The 20,448-nt window shown below is 44.2% G+C and overlaps 1 protein-coding gene and 1 long non-coding RNA gene across 5 annotated transcripts in view; one reads left to right on the top strand and one right to left on the bottom strand.

Annotated features, from left to right (window-relative positions):
- Positions 1–20,448, top strand: part of LOC143216720 (uncharacterized) — a 70,579-nt gene that overhangs the window by 17,207 nt on the left and 32,924 nt on the right. The window contains exon 1 of one of the 3 annotated variants that reach the window (XM_076440022.1): positions 4,957–6,071. The exons of the other annotated variants lie outside the window; for them this stretch is intronic. The gene's annotated coding sequence lies outside the window, so the exon portion shown is untranslated. Of the gene's footprint in view, positions 1–4,956; positions 6,072–20,448 lie in introns of those variants that run through there. 3 annotated transcript variants of the gene reach the window in all.
- On the bottom strand, positions 2,341–3,523 carry LOC143216725 (uncharacterized). 2 transcript variants are annotated; one of them, XR_013010606.1, is made up of 3 exons: positions 3,271–3,520; positions 3,134–3,202; positions 2,341–2,523 (listed from the first exon to the last, which is right to left on the bottom strand). It is a non-coding gene; the product is annotated as an uncharacterized LOC143216725 (long non-coding RNA). The 2 variants fall into 2 exon arrangements; XR_013010605.1 differs by having other exon boundaries at positions 2,341–3,202; positions 3,271–3,523.

Raw genomic sequence — 20,448 nt, 5'->3', positions numbered from 1 at the left:
CCTATTAAGCTGCCCGGCCATAAATATGGAGGCCCGAGGGTGGTCTAGGTGGGACGAATAATATCCCGGCGTGTTTTCCTTAGCTCCGTTGAATTATTATACGATTCATGTTTCGAATTGACTCACAAAACACAAAAGCGGAAGGAGTGGAATGTTATTGTACGGCGGGGGCCATCAATGGCGGGGTCTGATATACCTCCGAGGTAAAACCTTGTATTTTTACAGGATTGCGTCCGACTTCTACGTCCGCAAGGATGAATATTGTACGAGCCTCTATAGCCGCGAATGCACTTCCGCTGTTTTCATCCCCCGTACGGTACCGATCACTTTCGACAAATATTCTCTTCTCCATTTGTTTCAACCCCTGTAAATTTCTGATCGTTCACGAACCAAAAGTTGAAAGTGCACGCAAATGTTCACGGTTACGATAATGGAGGATTATCCATAAATTTTGCGTAAAATTATACCGCGTGAGATCAGAATCGTGTATGTAGTTCGCGTTGGAGGCAGGCTGCTCGCAATTCCAATGAGAAAACTGAGTGCTAGGTGAGGCTAGCTCGCATCTCGACGGATTTCTGTCTTCTCGGCTCTCATACATATTGTGATTACTTCGGAGGGTGGTCCGAGGAGGGGAGGGAGGGGTGAAAGATGGAAGCCGGTCCCTGGTCAATGCGAAAAGAAAGCGTGGGCACTTTCCTCTTCGCAGAGGGTGCTAATACATAGCCACGGACACGTGGTTCATTAATAGTAAACGGGGACGCAAATAAATATTGCGATCTGCACCAGAAATCCACAAATGTTTTCGGAATGTTTGAAATAGGATCGTTCGGTCTCGTCTTACCGGTCCGAGGATTTTCATTACCCTTATAGCAGGCACAAACGCTCGAGTATATATTCTGGAGTCAAATTACCCTCTCCACTAGAGAATGGTGTACAGTGAAATTTTCATCCATTTAGGTTTCAGCTTTCCCCTCATAGTGTCGCTGTCTCCCTCAAACGCTCCTCAAAGCCTTTAATTGAAACATTCCATTATCTTTTCGACAAACGTGGATCGTCGAGCATTCCCAAACCTGGAGAAACGCAACTCCAAGCCCGCCCTTAATTGAAACAATCGGAATTTCAAAGAGGGCCAGCCCTCCGTAATGAAAAGTATCAAACTGTTTGAGCTTGGCCCACGAAGCCTCAACCCTAGGGATCGAAGATAAAGAAAAAAATCCGCCTGAATCGAGGACCACCCTCGTCAGCTTCTTACTGTTATCAGTCCCGTGTTCCCCGCGCAATTACAGAAATTAAAGAATCCGTGATGACACAGTGTCAACCAGAGATGGGCAAAAATGTATCTAAAATTTTCAAATAAAAGATAAATGAAAGTTATCTTTTATCTGTAGTTATTTTCCTGAAATACATATTCGACACAGTGTATCTGTAAGATACTCTCCAAAAAATTTCATTTGACATCTGTAGGTTATCTGAGCTCGAAGTAACTGCGTATGCGTATTCAACGCCTCTAGCGGCGAGAAGTTATTCAAGAGGCACTATCCGTAAGATACAGCGTGAGAATTTTCAGTGTATCTTTCACAGTTATCTGAGAGTCGAAGCAGCGCCACCGTGTATCTTGCGGTTGTATCCGTCAGATTTTGGCTATTGGAAATGTATCTGTGAGATTTCAATGGGACGATTTCATCTTAACCTTCAGATGTATTTGAAGCTCGACGTAGCAAGATACTTTATTCAATTTTTTTATTCGTGACGAGTATTTCTCAGAGATGAAATCACATGTATCTTTAATCGTAATTTGTATTTGATTTCAAATACATCTTGATGCGACGTTGCCAAATCGTAACACTAAATGTACAAATGATCGGTTTAAAAACTGTGGAGCTCATAGAACAAGGGGAGCTTGTAGGCTCCTAAAATTTCTTATTTTTGAAGGTTAAACGTTACCACGGTTATGTACGAAATATTGTAAAAGTTGTGAAGTATTGTCAATATTTAATTTTGTACCTCACACCATATAGATGCATTTAACTAAATACATACAAGTCATAAGTAAGGGAAGGAATTGGTAAAAGAAAGAAATAATATGTTATTAATAAAGTAATTCAGTTTATATTTGTCAGTAATTTTTAAAACAATTTTTGCTCGTTAAATAACACGATAATTGTAGATTCTATTATAATTTTTGCAGGGTGTATAAATTATCTCTATTTATTTTTATTAATAATTTTTATTCGTTTGAATACATAAATTTTACATTTGTGCATAAATTTATACAATTTATACTAAATTATTAATAATTTAATAAATAACGCAAGGAGTTGTTAAAAGAAAGGAATAATATGTTATTAATGATATGTTTTTATTATAATTTGTGCAGGGTGTATAAATCATTTCTACTTATTTGTGTTAATAATTTGAAACTGTTTTGTTTTTTTCCATGGTCCTCCGCTAATGTAAGTCACATCTGTATGGAAATACTATTTTCTTTCTGATGAACTGATGTTTTGGATATCTTCGCTGCATCTAAAAATTAGAATTTCTTGGTGAAAAGCATTGTCCAATAAACGGGAAGATTTTTAGCATGAATATATTAGGTTGGAGGGAAAGCTATGTCGTATTTTAAATAAACAGGTAATTTTGCTTGTAAATCAAAACACATGTTAACTAGCGAGTCATGGGAAAACAGGAATTGACAGGTTATCTGAGAAATGACAACATATTGTAACAAATAATGAAAATTATATAATTGAATAATATTAAACATGTATTTTTATAAATTGAATCAAATGTTTTCTTTAACGCTAAACCTACCGAGCCTCAAAAGTAACTGGTACACACATGTTCCCTTATAAAAATGATAAGATTGATTTTATTTAGACTTTGTATGGCTCCTATTGTAAAATGTGCACTACTACAGATATCTATACAATTGTTTCTTATGAAATCAGTATTATTAACTTTCTAATTGTAAAATAAAAAGTCTGGAACTGGTCATCTTGACCGCTGTTGGTAGGATTAGTGTTAAAGTTAAAATACGCTAGAATTTTCTCTCCAACCTAATAATATTTTTTAATTTTCCTTTTGTCAGTAATGTTTCAATGTCTGAGAAAATAAATATAAAATAAAAACTTACCTGAAATGACAGTGACAAGTTTCACCAACACAATACCAAGTCATCGGAAATCAGGAATTGACAGGTTACCTGAAAATGTCAACATATTGTTACAAATAATGGAAATTATATATCATATCAATAAAATAAAAACTTACCTGTGACAGTGACAAATTTCACCAACACAATCGCGTGACAGGTGGCTAAAGTTACTGAATCACTTACACACGCTTTTTATTAATTGGAATACTCTATTACAAACACGTGCACAAGCATGTGCTAAACTAACTTCACTACACGTAAACTGACGTAAACCCACGGCGATGCAACGCGACGGTCGCTCACCTGTCGCGTAAGCTTATTTGTACGGTCCCCGATATATACATAAATTAATATATTGTTATAAATATATATATATATCTACATATCTACATATATATATATATATATACACATATATATATATATATATATATATATATATATATATATATAAGTATGTACAAAATAAAAAAATATAAATATTTATATATATTTTTTTAATAAAAATTTATTTGTTTAAACAATTGCTTAAATAATAAACAGTTATTTGTTTAAACATCTGTTTAAATAATAAAATGTATTTGTTTAAACAATCGTCCAAATAATGAAAATCTATTTGTTTAAACATGTGTTTAAATAATAAAAATTTGTTTGATCAAACAATCGTTTAAATAATACAAATGTACTTGTTTAAACAATCGTCCAAATAATGAAACTCTATTTGTTTAAACATGTGTTTAAATAATAAAAATTTGTTTGATTAAACAATCGTTTAAATAATACAAATGTACTTGTTTAAACAATCGTCCAAATAATGAAACTCTATTTGTTTAAACATGTGTTTAAATAATAAAAATTGTTTGTTTAACCAATCGTTTAAATAATACAAATGTATTTGTTTAAACAATTGTTATAGTCCTTATTAGAGTATCCGAATATGGAATAATAATGAAAGTCACTGTAAATGTAAATACGTTCCTCGTATTACATTACATATGTATTACGACGTGGCAATGTCGCATCAAGATCTCAGTGTATTTGAAATCAAATAAAGATATCAAATAAAGATACATGTGATTTTCATCTCTTCCAGTTACTCGTCACAAATACAAGCGTCAAATAAATCGTCTGGCTAAATCCAGCTTCAAATAACGAATACAAGATGACGGATAAATCTCGCGCGACATCTGGGGATTCAAATAATCCATATGATTACGAATCTATTTCTTCAAATAAAATCTGACGGATAACTCTGCAAGCAAGTTAACGACAGATACAACCGTAAGATACATCGTGGCGCTGTATTCGACTCTCAAATACAAGTCGAAGATAACCAGAAAATCGTCGGAGAGACAGATGAATAAACTCTCCAAACCGCAGCGCTCGACAGATGAAGTTACAGATACATTGTGGCGCTGCAATCGACTTCGAATACAAGGCGAAAGATACAGGTTATTTGTATCTAGAACGTATTTGAATAATTTTGTATTTAGATACTGCCCATCTCTGGTGTCAACCCCAGCGGCCTGTGTCCGCGACGGTCTCCGATTCGATACAAAAGAGACTCGGGTCACAGGGTTACGTTTAAAGGGGTGGTAGGGGGGTTGCAGGAGGGGTGAGCACCCCCTCCGCTGGAGGGTGGACGAAGACCTCGGCAAATATTTGGTTAGTCTTTGATGGGCTTCGAGAAAGTACAAGGAGAGGATACCGACGCTGCTCGGGACCGAAGAAGCTGCGGGGGTTGAGACAGGGTGGCTCGGGGGATGAAAAAGAAGGGGTGGGTCGGGGGGTGGAGGTGGACAGGACGCGTGCTGGACTCCTGCTGGAAGAGACGAGCCACGGGAACCGGGGAATGCCGGGCATTTTTATTGGTTCCAGCCCTCCTTCGAAATTCGACGAGCCGATCAACCGGACGGAAGGATCGGCGAATCTGATCGCGTATGTACCCGACAGCACCATCTCTCTTCCTGCCTCGTTCTAGAACTACCCGCTGCTTCGTCGGGCCCGAGGATACGACCATACTTTATTTTATATGCATTTGTGTTTGATTGGGGAAGAATCGGATAGGCAATTGCTTTGCATCCCCTCGGAGAAGCAATTTTTAGGATGAAAAGCATTGGATCTAGGAACTTGAAATTATTTGTACATATTTGTCGATGTTTCAAGAGCGTATAGCAAATTTTTCATCCAGTTAGGTTCGAGATTAAGGAAATTGTAGCACGTTCTTCTCGAGAGTGCTCGAACAGGAATGATCTCGAGAGTCAATGTAAAACAACACGGTGGAAGACAATTTAAGTTTCCTGTGCAGTCTGATCGTCAATATTCTAGGACTTCGCTCTCCTTGCTGACTGGCTCCTCCTTTAGAATTCCCAGGCTGGTGTTCTCGCGTCGGCGGAGCACTCGCGAGTCAAACAAACTGGAACTAAAACCGTCTTCCTCCCACGACTTCTGCGCCGTTCGCTCTCTTTTCTTCGGAATTCCATGAAGACCGCCATTGATTGATTCCTTGTTAATTAAAGGCCCCGCAGGAACGCGCACTCGTAGCTGTCGCGAGGAGACTGGTGTGCGGTAGAACGGGGTTGGTAGAGGGGTGAGAAGGAAGGGGGTAGGAATACGAGGAATCGATCGTGGAACAAGAAACTACCGTGATCGGGGAAAAAGACGAGCGAGATCGAGCTAGGGTAGATCGTTCATCCCTTCTCCTTTTCTCTTTCTAGCGATCTCGCTTCCCCTCATACATCCCCTAGTCAGAGGACAGACGTTCTGCATAAGTCTCAGCGCCATGAATATTCATGGGGTATCGTCAACTGCTCGTGGAAGAAAGGGAGACCGGAATCCAACGCGAAGAAATCGGATCGCGACTTTCGATTTCTTTCAATCCATTCGGCGCGGCGCGCAGTGGGCTGGATCGAGAAAGGTGACATTTGATTATAACTCTTGAACGATAGTCAAAACTGCCCTTACAGGTTTGTCAATGACTATCGAACCATTCGAAAGCTGATCAAGAAAAATCCCTCCGAGTAAAATTTCAGTCCTCCAGCTTTTCCCGCGACGGTAGTTGCAGGGTAAATTAGATTTTGCGCATGTTAGAGAATTTCTTCAGATTTTTTTGTTGCAAACTGTGGTCGTAAAAAATGAAAAATCCCCAAAAATTCGGGTTTTATCGTGTTTGACAATGACCTCCCACAACAAAGAATGAATTGACGAAATAATGAAATTTATTCCTCGTCCTGCTTTCTATAAAATAAGGGCTGCAATTTCAAATTTGCATGAAATAGTATGTCGACTGTCTCCCACGCATTAACTGAAATAATAAGAAGAATTCGTGTTCGCGGAGCACATAATCGTAGAAGCGAAAGAAAAACCGGTGCGCGAGTATAGCGATCATCGAGTCGCCTCACGGTCGCGAAATTTGAATGTTAATCCGCGCATTTATTAGCAACTGGATCGAACGGCTGACGCATATATACGTCGGGATTCCAGCAGCCGTACGAGGAGAAATGCGAGCGATCTCTCTGGTCGGTCTCTTTCTCCTGTTCGTGTCTGTTTCTTCGTTTTCTTAACGAGCGAGTCGATCCGGCCGCGAATTCGCTAAAAACGATATTATCCTGGGCGATAATAATTCCACGAAGGTAACAATGACGGCGACCGATCGAGGAGACAGAAGAGAGAGAGAGAACGATAGATCGAGATTTAATCGACGCGCGTCGTTATGAAATCTAATGCGGCCTCTAAGTAGCGGCTGGAAATCACGGTCTGTATATTAATTGCGGCTAATGCGGCTGTTCTCGATCGGCGAGAGGCGACGGATAAAAACGTCCAAGAAAAATAAGAGGAAATCGAAACGACTGTTCTACGATCGGCTCATGAAGAAACGTGGACGATACACATCGATCGTATTTAATCGTTCGCACGTTTCACCGGGAACCGGTAACCAGATTCAAGGAACGATCGCGTTTTTCGCGCGCTTCCCCGATACGCGAGCACTTTTCGCCACCGCTTCAAATGAATGACAATGATCTGAAACCCTGGCTTCGAGGAACGACTATTATCTCGTGCAGGACAATGGGAGAAACGCCGCGCCGCCGGTTCTGACCTCTGTTTCAAGGGAAAAGAAAGAGTTATTGCGTTTGCGAAGATAATAGCGGAGCTATAAAACGACAAAGGTCGGTGGTTTCGATTGTTTTGCGGGAATAAGTGGGCTGCATTTATTACGAGTTTGTAGATAATTGTAACGAGTTTTTCGAACGGGGAGCAGCTCTCTTAAACATCGAAAATATCCGAACGCTAAATTTCCCATTCACGAAAAATTCTGAGCATTTAAACAGCAATCATTTCTGCGAATCACATCGGTCGGCTATTATCTTAACAACTGCGATCACAAAGATTTGGTAAATACCAGGCTATTTAAGAACGCGTTTAAAGAGAAATAATTTTCAGTGCTCTGTTAAAAATCACCGACGATCAACGGAATCACATATATCCTTTAATTAGCGGAGAAGCTCTGCCGGGACTTGATTCTGAAATGACGGGACAAAAACGCGAGGTCCTTAATTGAACAGTCGCCGCAAGCAATTAAAAATATAATCCGCCTTCGACAAAACGTTTCAACGATCGGAATAAGTGTACCTGCGATTTCTATAAATTGTGGCCCACGGCTGTGAACGATTGTTCTCCCGATTCTAGCCGGCGACAACGACACACAGTCAAGGAAAGAGTGGGATACGTTCTTAGGGAGAGTACAAATTTTTCTGCGTCGGATTTATCTCCTTTCTCATCATTAAATTCACCGTATTTTACGTAACGTGGGAATCGACGGAAAACAATGCCGCTCTGTACCAACCGTGCCGCTGGTACTGAATCGATCGGTGAATTATTCATTCCCGTGAACGGTTCGTCACCGTGCTCTCTATTAATTACCGATGCAGAAGAACGAATTACGCAAACGGGAAAAATGCCAGGATTCTCGCGCGGAAAATTCTTTCGCCTCGTTTACACTCGTCGACCTTTCCCTTTCGGACACTTATTAACCGTCTTTACCGTCTACAGCACCTCTAATTGAATTCTTCGCGAATGCCGCGACAACCTGCACTTTTCCAACGTTACTCAGTGATTCTTCCGTGAGTTACTCGCCGAGTAAAAATTATTTGAATGTTGCGTCTATCGATTGGCTGTTTCCGGCACCGAATGCAGACAGCAAGCCGATCGAACGTACTAAGAAGAAGAAAAGAAGACAAGGCTCGGAGGATCTTTATCCGGTAGCGTATACCGGGGTCCATCCATCGAGCGAAAGTGTACTTCTCTCGTCTGGAGGCGCGGCATATCGCTTTTCCTCTCGCAAAACTCGTAATGAGGGACCTCGTTCCTCCTCTTCCACCCTTTCCCCACCTCCGTTACTTCCTTCATCCTTCGATTTCTCCCTCGGAGCCGCGTCTGCCCGTTCTTTTGTGCGTCCTCCACCTCCTTCTCCTTCTTCTTCTTCTTTTCCCTCCTCTGCCTCCGTCGAGAGTTTGTGGAAGTGCTCGGGATTCGCGACAGAGGGTCCGTTAATGAGCAAATATAGGGTGTCCATTAAGTCGCCGGCAATTCTCGCATCGCACGGGTTCGATCCGACAGTTTTCCGACATCCCTTTTCCATCGATCGTCCGGAATCTTTTACATCTGACGCCCTCTTTCATCCCTTAGTTCAACTCGAACTCGCTCAGCCAATACTCCAATTTTTCCGAAATTGTCCAGCTTCAAAGAGCAACGAGCAACCTGTACAAAATTTCGCAGTAGCCCTTTGACTTTCCGTCCGGCGCGGATCGGATCCGATCGGATACGATTTCCGACGCATTCAATTCGCTAACGAGCGCCGGTGATTAGCCGGTTAGTGTCCAAGGGTTGGTTACCCTCCCCGCTCACCCTCTCATTACCCGGCGAGGCCCGGTAATTTCACGGAACAGTCGGTCTAAATTAGCCGGCCGGTTTCTGCGCCGTGGCGTTTTCAGCCGGAACCTGAAAACCCGTCAACCGAATCCGCTCTTCGATCGTGCGTTCAAATTTCTCCGGGCGTTCCGTGAATCGTCCCCCATAGAAAACGTTTCTCCCCATAGAGAAGCTTCTGTGTTCTCTTCTTTTCTGGGAATTGTTTTCTTTTTCTTTTTTTTGAACGTTGAATTCTGGCTCGGCGAGCGTCGTCAAACGGATCAATTAGGGGAAGGATGGACAGCCGGAGCCGTTTGTTGTCTGACTAACAATTGTTTATTCGAACGGACCGCCGCGCAGCGCCGGGACCGGTGATCCGTGAGTCGACTGAGGTGAATCGACTGGTCTTTAGCTACCGAATTAACTCCGGCTCCTTCCGAGACTACCGATTCGTTACCGAATTGTGTGCCAGTCGCCTTTCGTGTCGGACGCGAAAGGATTGATTGTGTCTTTAACGAGTGTTGTATGGGTTAGAGGCTGGACTGGTGAATGGGAGATTGCAGCTGTGTGTGTGGTGATCGAAGTTGGGCGGGATTGGTGAAATTTTTCGGACTTGTTCCTTTTGTGTAAACTACTCGAGAATAGTGAATTATATTACCATACATCCTCTAAGCAAAGAATCGGCTCCCAGAACCGAGTCAACCGGTGATTATCACCATGTACCACGTTCGAGGCAGCAAAGGAGCGTGTCGGGGAATTAGTCTCGTAAGCCTGGAGCGACGTCGTGCGAACTTGCCGAAGGACGACGAGCATCGGGGGATGGTTCACGGGGGTGGAACGGAGGAAAGTGTTCGGTAGATTGCTTCTGATAGATAATAAAGAGGGCATTTCTCCGAGGGATTGTAGCGCGACGGTAACAGCGCTACCGGGCCGTGTCTGTTCGCTGACAGATATTATAAGTAATTTTGCCGAGGATAGCGAAGGACAATGGCGGCCGGGCACCTGTCCGCGACGGATGTTACGATCGTCCAACGTGACACCCGTAACTTCTTCCCTCATCTATGCCTCGACGCGACGTGCTCCTCATCCTCTTTTCTTTTTTTATTTCCTCGCGATATATCCTCACCTGGACCGTAACGAGCAACTGTGGAATTGTCTGCGAACGACGCGATAAACATGAAACTCCTCGATGCATGTCGGACCCCGAATCTGAAGAACACGCTTTCATTTTAATTTCAACAGCACAAGTGCCGCGGAACTGCGCGATGAATTAAAACGAGAATAAATAAAAAAAAGAGCAAAAAACAAATGGTTCGTTTTGCATAAAACTCCGCAGTCCAGTAAAGCGTGAAGTAAATAACGCGTCGCTGAAGCCGTCCGCTATAAAAACGAGTCTGGTCCAGGACATTTCCAAGCGAACTTCGCGAAGAAAGCTGCGCGTCGCGGAAGCTTTATCGCTGTCGTCCGGCAATAAACCGGAAATGTCCGTGTCAGTTATACCGAATCGGGCGGAAATGCAAAATCGTATAATTTCGCGTGGGCGGCCGCGGTACGAGTAAACTCCGCGAAGAAACGGCGTGGGCGGCGCGATCCTCGCAAATCATCCCCTAAATCGAGAAAGTTCTAGAGGGAAGCCGCGCCGTATATTCTCGCAAGCCCCAATAGAAATACGTGGCGGTGTAAAGCTCGTCATGCGTCCTGAATAAACGGCGAGAGCCCCGCGATGAAACTGCGACGGGGGGCCCCAAGATTGCGAAACTCCCGGCGAAACTCTCGTGAACATAATTTCTGTATTGTTTGCGGCGCGGCCGATCGGCCATTACGGATTCCCGAAGAAACACCGGAAGCTTCCGCGACGCCGAACGATCCAACGGAACTGTAATAACCGAAACGATGGCTGGTTCTCACGGAACAAACTCCCTGGTGTCGAATTCCTGTACTCCCGTCGACGATTTTACTGCTTCTCCGCTCGTCCCTCATGTTAGAACACACATATTCGCACGATCAATCCATCTGACTTATCAGGAATTCATCTTGGTTAACATATAAAACATTTAAAAAAAACAGTAGGTCCTGATTAGGATAACAAAAACACAAGAATGGCAAGCCGTTGCCGGAGCTTCGGCGAGAGCTAAGGGATCGGATCAGCAGCGGGGGTGGTTAAGAAGGGGAGCGAAAAAGCGGGAGTGGTCGGACTGCTGGCGAACGCTGATAACGCGAGCCTGTCGGCTGTTATGTCCAGGAAGAGAGTCCCGTTTTCGGTGGAAACCAGAGGGTGGCGCGAAGAGGGAACTGAAGAAGGCATGGTCGGGGGTGGTTTAATTAAAAGAAACCTCCTCGTTCGACGCCGAGAGATCGCTCGAACTCGAGTTAACTCCGGGGGTTGCGACCTTTATGACGGATCCCACCCCTAACACCGTTCCCCACATGCATCTGTGCCCGCGAGATACGCCTAATGGATCCGTCCAGATTATTAAGCAATGCGGAATTACCCGGCCTGTTAGCGACCATTACGACACCTCCCTTCCGGAGCCATTGATCGCGCGATTTAGGCTCGTGTCGCGATCATGGAGCTATGCGGGGCTTAAGGATCGTCTCCTGGATGAACATGGCTGATCGCGTTCTCTGCTGTGGGAATCGCCCTGAGGATCTTATACGGAATAACACTGGAGTATCTTGACAACAAGCATGTCCGACGCACGTAACACACGTGCCACACAATTATTATAAGTTTATTTTTCCCAAAGCAAACGCGATTCAAATAAATCTTGAAAAGGATCCAAACTAGGATCGAAACGTTGATTTTGTTTGATAATTAGCAAAATTGCTTCATAATTAGTAATAAACGATCGAATCGTTGCGCCGGAAGCATTTAACATTTATTAACAGCAAATACGATCGATAGAAGAAACATATTTACAGAATAACACTTCTTGGATTAGTTATACGCAGAATTGCGAGAGTCGGCTTTAGAATATTGAAAAATTATTGGAATCGAAATATGGAGAGACTGCACGACGGGGTGGGACGCAGAACGGCGGGAGATTCGAAAAAAAATCGACATCGTGTGCTAATTCGATCGACGTGGCCGTGGTTCGAGCGGTCACCGTGGAAAAGGCAGGAAATGAATTATTTTCTTCAGCGTCGTGACGAATGATTCGTACGTGCTGACCCTTTTCCCGGGCCCCGTTCATCATTATTCCGAACGATTGAGCGCAGTTGTTGCCAATTGGTCATTCAGTACAATAGCTGGAGGTCGTGGACAACCTAGGGAACCGTGTACACGGAAAAAATACAATAGACGGCAAAATGAATGCGTCAATCCGCTGGGAATCAATATTTCATTGAAACCGGAAGCTCGGTTCTCGTGAGTAATTCACGGTTAAATCATTTTTTATATGTTATATATTATAAAATCGTCTGCGGCGTCACAGCGAATAGTTTCCAGAGGAGGAACAGGTGGAAATGCAAGCGTCGAACGTAACAAGTTAATTTTCTGATAGTTCCTTCACGCTAAGAGGGACCGGGCACGGTTCACGTGCTCCGCCGGCTTTATAAGCGGGCCCGTATCGCGGCTCATTAGGTAAATGGGCTTTAAAGTGGCCGATAAAAATCACCCTTGCGCGACGCTCACCCCCTTTGCCGTAGTCATTAGCATAAAGGGTTAGCCGCGGCCCCCTTATGAATTACAATGCGTTTCACGGCTGCTGACTCGGGTAACAGGTAGATGGCTGATTCTCGGTCGAGACGTAACGTCAGGTGTTAGAACTCTTTGCCTTTCAAACGGGACCTGTACTCGAAAACATAAAATTACGTGAGTTTTATTTAGAACAGCTTGTCTAAACAAGCAGCAGAGGTGTGGGGACGAATGGCGGCGAGTAAGCCGAAGTTTCGACTCGATACTGGCCTAATCAAAATAGTTGACCGGTCAGAGATAAAAGCGCGCCGGGATCGAGCGATCTCCGTCGAGGGTTAAGCGTTCGCCGACCGATTTCATTCTCGTAATCCGTTCTTAAGCAGCATCCTCCCTCTCTTTTTACGAGGTCCTGGCCTTCGTTCACGCTACCCGGTCGAGATAACGCGAGCTTTATTATAGATTGACCCCCGCACTCGATCCCTCGTTTCGCCGCGTTCTCGTACAGACCACCATCCCTCTCTTTGTCTCTGCCTTGAATCCCGAGGATTCTCTTTCTCGTCGAACTCGTCCACACCCTTTGGACCATTTATCTCGATCGTTTGCATCGAACGGAAACCTCGGACTCGCCGTCGAACCATTACTAGAAGATCCTTCCTTCATCGCACGAACGAGGTATTCGCTTTCTCCCTTGAAAAATCTGTGAGGGCTCTTCTGCCCTTCGGAACCGTTGGGGAAGAAATCTGGCAACCCTTCAGGAGGGAATCTTCTTCTTAATTTTGCTATCGGTTGGCCATTTCTAATTTTGCAAGAAAAGTATTTAATTATCCACCGGCCAGCGGCTATTCGGGGTTGCTGCTTTACGTCGAACCGGAAGCGTCGAGGAATCGATCGAGGTCAAAGCTGGGGCAGTTATTACTCATTCCAACGATCGATGAACATCCGATAGTATCGCTTCTAACCGGGTCACTTTGTATGTGACAGAAACTGACGTAACTACGTGCCAGCCGGAAGATTAAGCAAGCGATGAAACGGGAGCGCGGCTTCTCTCGTTGTTATAGACATTCCGTGTATTGTCCCACCCCCTCCCCGGCAACTTCCTCGGCTTGATCCCCCACCCTGAGGAACGCAGACCAGCTAGAGCAGGGTGCTCGGGGGCGTCCATTTCTTGGTTCTTTTAATCTTACTTTTCCCGCAAACGGGCAGCCAGGCGTTAATTCAACGGCATTGATTGCCACACGAAACCCCCCACCCCTGCACTTGGGTGGAATAGGGGTGGAAAACCCTCCCCCCAACCCCTGGACCACGAGATCCGACGGTTTTCCACCCTTCTCCCGCGTCTTTGACCCTACTGGCTCGTTTCCTCGGCTACGTTCTTTCTTCCAATCCTCCTGTGCTTCTCCTGCAACCCCCAATACCAGCCACCCCCGTACACCCCCGTCTCGCAGACGCGAGAATGATTATTTCTTGAGCGTGGCGTCTCGACTAACGTGTTCGCGAGAGTTCTGCAAAATTAAACGAGCAGCTGGTCGTCAGAGTTCGGTGATATTCGAATTGTTCCGATTACAGATTGTATTTAAATTGACCTCGAGATTCCCAAGCAATGGAAGTAGCTCGCCAATAAAAAAGCAGAGGGGCATTTTAAAACGGAAAAGGTAGGACCTCCAAGGGCCACCCTTTTCTAGCAAAGGGTTGCGCGCACATGCGCCGCTGGTATGCAAAGCGAGCAGGGGTTATTCGACGGCCAATGACGTGTGTTTAAACTTCGAGCCCGTCCCTCGGGCCGGGAACGAAGTTAGAATAATAGAGAGAGTGAGAGAAAAAGGGAGAGAGTCCCGGGGTGGTTGCCGCGCCCTTATCGGGAGGGAGCAGGCAACAGGGCTTAAAAAATGATCTATCGCTACCACCAATCACACCACGGGTGGTGGCGGGTCCCTCTCTCTGATTGAGACGAGCCTCGAGCGCGTCTGGAAAACGATATACCCGTGGATCCGCGGGTGGAAAAGTGTTAGCCATAAAACACAGCGATATATCAAGAGGCAAAATACGCGCGGGGATCGATACTGTATTGTTCCTGGTGCCTGTAGGAACACCATGCTCTGCTCTCTATAAACGAACGACGTTTTTATTTAATTTTTGTCGAAACGACTAGAATTAAGGTAAAATCTCGCGCGCGCACTTAAATCCACACGCTAATTACCACGGAATGCCCTAACCATAATAAAGAAGAAAGAAAACATTAAGATTAATCTCGACGCAGGCTGAACGAACTTTCCGTCTACTTCCTTGGCGAATAATTCTTCTAATCCTGCAGATAACGCGTTATAAAAATTCAAGAACACGTTCCAGCCGCACAGAACAAACCCACTAAAGTTTCATAAAAATCCATTAATCAGTGTACCTGAAAAAAATTCTCAAACCCTCCTGTTACATGTAAAACGACGAAGTAGACTCGGCTTCGCTTAATATTCCATGAAAATGGATATTTTCGCACAAAATTCGCGATTGTTGCTAGATGGAGAGGATCGCGGAAGATCGTTGCTTTCTCTGGACGAAGTATCGTTCCCAGAAACCGCGTAAACGGCGCGGATTTATGGCAGCGAACGCGATTAGGCGCGACAGGACACGATAATTACGCCTGTATCCTGCTGCTGGCCCGTTTTATCTTGCGTTTCCGCGTACACACGAGGTTTTAAGTGTGTAGGGTACACGTCTGATACTTGTTAAAAGTGCCCACTAAAGATAAAGGAACCGGCGCGGCGCGGCGGCGGGATTCCTATACTAGCCTAAGCTCGAACTGCTGCTGCGACTGTACGTTCTCTTATTCGTTCGCTTTCTATCTTAACGAGTCTCGCAGGAAGACGCCCCTCCGCGAAGATCCGCGCGGATAACGATAATCATTTTAAAATGCCGGGAATAATAGTGATCATTACACGGTGTCGTGCTAATGATAATTTATCGCGGCTAACTCCGGGACGGCGCGTGTTCGCGCGTGGCCGGCCTCGGAACCCAGAGCAAAATTACCGGCGATTCGGCTGCACGCGATCTTCCGGTTACCGAAACCCACCCCCTATAGCGTTTCTTCGGATCGGGGAATTGACCCCCTTAAAACAGGCCTCGGTGGGGTGGATTCATCCCTTGAGGGTTGGAAGCTGGGAAAGTTAAAAATTACTGGACGATTTTGCATCTCTCGGCGGAGCTTTATCACTAGACTGCGGAAGTTTACGCAAATTTTATATGTCGAAATATGCAAAATATGTGCAGAAAAATATGTGAAGTGGTCGCCCTGAATAATTGTATTAGTAACGAATGAAACAGTCGAATATAGTATAACATGATATACAGTAAGGAGCATAACTGATTCAACACATTTTAAATCAGAATAACTTTTGTATGAATGGACCAAACGACTTCAATTGCTCTGTGAGGCTAGAAGAATTAGTTTAGTAAATGACGTCTAAAAAATATTTTGATAAAATGCATTTGGTCGGAATTGCGAAAAAAAATAGTAGTAATTTATTCTTACTACTTTTTTAGCTGGGCCAATAACGAAAATTTAAAAGATGTGTTTGGTCAACTCGTATAAATTATATACGCTCTGAAAATTTCATTGAAATTAGTTAATTGGTTTATGAGCTACAAACGATCAAAAGTGGTAAAAATTGCAATTTTTCAAGATTCATTTAGTCTTTAATGAAATTAAATATTACCAAATATATTTACTTACTTCCCTAATACATGTTTTGCGTAAAATATCGCCGTTTCTATCCACGTTCCCCATCGTGTTACGCCCGCTTCTGGTGGTAAAGGAACATTTGGCAGGTTTTCTTTGTAAATTTCTATTCTACATGGAACTTTGATGAATATTTGTTTTACAGAAGCTATTAATTTATTGACCAAAGGAAAGTGTATTCGTATTTTCTCCGCTATTCTGTGCAATCCGTATGCTACACATGTTATACATATGTACCATATTGAGATAAAATAATAATTATTATTAACGATATAATGATATTATTAAATGTTTCTTAGCAATTTATTTCTGGTTATTATTACATGAGAAAAGCAAAAAATATGCGGTATGCACAACATATGCTGTATGCAAAATATGCAAAATAAAAAATATATTTTTAGAATCATCTAATCATGACATAAATTTCTGTCCAGGTCCCATTTTTCTACCTATTTTCTATAAAAATATGCATTTGCATAAACATCCGCAGTCTATTTATCACTGTGATAATTCCATTTCGTCTACTCATTTTTATCACTAGACAGCGGATTTTATGCATTTGCGACAAAAATGAGTAGGTGTAATTTAAGACGATAGTTCGGACGGATAAGAGACGCGCAGGGGTGTTCGAGTAAATAAGTGGAAAAATAATTTCGAGGGGTGTCCGGTGCAGTGCATAAAAGAAGAACTTGTTGGATTAAGCAACGATCGATTGTCCACAGAGCAAACACATCAGAACGGTCATAAATTTCGTTAGAGCCGGGGTGGTTGAGATTCGAGAAAATCTTTAAGCAAACATTTTCCTCGGGAAGAGAAACGTCGCCGTCGTCGTCGACGTCGGGACGCGGCCCGCCTAACGAACCCGGCGTCCCTTTCTTTCTCCCGCAGCATTCATCGTAAACGGATTTGGCTTCATTAACCACCCGTCGGTTCTCGCCCCCGCGCTCCCTCCCTTGCTATTTTCCCCGACACGGTCGTAGCTTTCTCTCGCATGGTAACTATGGCAACAATGGCAAAGGCAATCAAGCGCCGCATGGAATTAACGCCGCTCGGACTCGGGATACTACCGGACCCGGGAAAATAGAGTCGAATGTTACCCCTAAGCAGCGGCCTTGAGGAATTATTCCGGGGCTGTACATTCCCTTATATTTTATCCTGGACGGTCAATTTATTATTCTTTCGTGTATCGTTCAACAATGGTAATGGGGTCGAGGAAGAATTCATAAAGATGGAATCTTTACACCGCCATTTTAACCGAAAGCGAGCCTTCATCTTTAGAGTAGCCTTTTTTAAAATCAGAAGGGTGAAATCCACCCTTCGAAGGGGTTCTTTATGCACATGCGCGAGTCGTATGCAAAGTGATAGGGTTCTTGGCAGCCAATGGTAAGCCTTGTAGACCACACGATTCAACCCTCCTTTTCGATGTCGCCACCCTTCATATTTCTTTAGCAAAGGAATGTCAACCCCATCGTTATTTTTCCCGGAAACCGCGAAGACGTGTTCGAATTGGGACTGGTTCCAGTAATGGCACGCGTCTGTTCGGCGTCACGGTCAGCAGAGATCGCTGCGAACCCATCGAAGATAAGGGGCACGAAATGAAATTACGAACAACCTGCTTTCGTCGGAATACATTGTCTTTTTCCGCAGAGTTTTTCACAGCAATTTTACGCGACCGCGAATTCATAATTGATACTTGAGAAGCCTAATACCCGCCCACGTGCATGAATATCATAACCCTAGGCAACTGAGCTATTGTGCGTGGAAATAACGATGCCAATTAAAAACAGGAATATGATTGAACTCTTTCTATTCAACAACAAAACGCTCGGTTACTTTTACCAAGTCAAATGTTTCACTCGCTTGTACGCCGCAAATGTACATAAATATGTGTGAAAAATCCTGATGCAAAAATTCGAACAGGTTCGAGGAGCTTAGTATTGTAGCGCAGTAAGACGTCCAGACACACGTGCTGCTTTTTTCCACGCCGCGATTTTCGTTTCCGCTCTCCGACGTTGTTCTTTTTCGACCGTGGAATATGGCATTGTCGTAATTCATCGATGCAACGGTTGTTAAGTTGCATTAACAACTGCCTTGCATCGCCTACCTTATGAAGAACCGATCGTAAACGATGTGTTGATGTCTGTTAAATGCTAATATATTTACTGGTTAATTGTGAAGATGAAGTTTCTTCGGGTGGCCTACTCTTTAAATAAATTCTTCAACGACGGAATCAAAAATTCGGGAACAAGTCTCTGGTTCTGCAACTCCGATGTTAAGTCGTCAAAGTGTACGAAGAAGAGGAGGTCGAAGAAAGAGGCCAGCGCTGTGTCCACGGGAAAACAGGACGAAATCGCGGCTAGATGGGAGCGCACACGTGCGCATTAATAGAACATGCTGGCTTTCCACGTATGACAGTGGCGTGCCGGTTTTCCCGGAGCCTCGTCGTCTTTTCGGTTTCGGGGAAAAAAAAAAGAAAGTTGCTGGCAAGTAACAGCCATCGTCGCCTTTCCCGCAATTCCCGGGCAACTTCGCTGCCAGACGCCTCGCCTGGAAATGTATCTATCCGTAAACTCGGCCGGAACGTACGTGTACGCGCGAGGATAGGTATGTACTGGCAACAGTCGTCGACGACAAAAAAAAAAGAAGAAAAGAAAAAGGAGACGAAAAAAAATAGGAGTCGCTGCAAACGAGGAAATCTCGCGGCTGACCGACGAACTTTTCCCTCGAAGAGGCTCGACACTGTCCTCCCACGCTTTAATCGTCGTTATCAAGGATCCTCGAGGATCCTCCCGACGCGGGACACTTTCCATGTCCTTTACACAGTCAGAATAGTATTCATGGATCTTTGCCGAATCACGACGGTTTAATTTTTCCAAAAAATAATGTCCGGGAATACTTACCTTTCGGGTTCCAGTTTTTCCTCGTTGATCGCAGTCACGCTCGCGCGATCGCTTCCCTCTGCTCTCTTATTTTCATTTTCCCGCACACGATGAACACATCATCCTCGGGAGCATTATCAAATCGCACAGGGGAACGGCATTAATTATCGTTACTTCGCCGGTCCGATTAGACGTCGAGTCTAAATCACTCGATCCCACCGGGGGATAATTAAGAACCGGGAAAGAAAATTTTTCCGACAGCCGAGCTCCTTTAATTTCCCGTAAACCGTTTGCCTGGTTAATGCCGCGATCGACGATAAGCCGATTGAATCGAGCCGACTAGCTTCCTCAGACGCGAGCTTATTCTGTGAATGAAACTGCAACGCGTGCATCACCGTTCAGGAGTGTTTCTACGTCTGCTCACTAATTCTTTAGGAGATCTTTCAGGAGATTTGTTCCTGCTTTGAAGATATTACTTGAATGTCTCGGTATTCGGTTTACATTAGGGGGCAACTTCTGAATAGTTCAGAATGAAGTTAGAAATTTCACCACACCGCCGGACACCATTCACTCGCTTGGTGTGCGGTCATAGGCAGCGGTCAAATGAAAATTCATCTGCTAAATAGTATCGCGGACGTCCATTAAGCAAGACTTTTATACGGAACGCGCGCTACGGGGCGCTCCTTTGGTTTACTAATTAAGGCAGTAGCCTCGCCGGGTGCTAATGAGTAGGCGCAGCCATAACTTTGCGTCGGCAATTACCGCTGCTTTATTACGCTTAACGTCAACGTTATCGTTACAAGCGGATCTCACTCGCGCCGGCCTTAGAAAATCATTCTAATTGTTTCGCCGTGTGTGTCCTCACGCGACAGTTCTCGTAAACGCCAATAATAATCTCACCATTTTCGAAAAACAGAAATTTTCTATTCTGCTTCCCTCTGGATTTATAAATTTATTCTATTTCGAGTACAATTTGCAATCCTCCCGACGAATCCGTCACTGTATAGTGATTCAACGGGTTAAGAAACATGGCGAGTGGTTCGAGCCAGTCGAGATTTGACGCGTAGACAATGGCCGTTGCATCGTCGGCGGAGGCAGCGCGAAGGGAAGACGGAAAAGCGAGGGGGTGGGTTTCGGGCTG

Source organism: Lasioglossum baleicum, chromosome 16, assembly GCF_051020765.1.
Source record: "Lasioglossum baleicum chromosome 16, iyLasBale1, whole genome shotgun sequence".
Lineage (NCBI taxonomy): Eukaryota > Metazoa > Arthropoda > Insecta > Hymenoptera > Halictidae > Lasioglossum > Lasioglossum baleicum.
The sequence above is the reverse complement of the archived record's forward strand: the minus strand, read 5'-3'. Positions and strand labels throughout refer to the sequence as shown.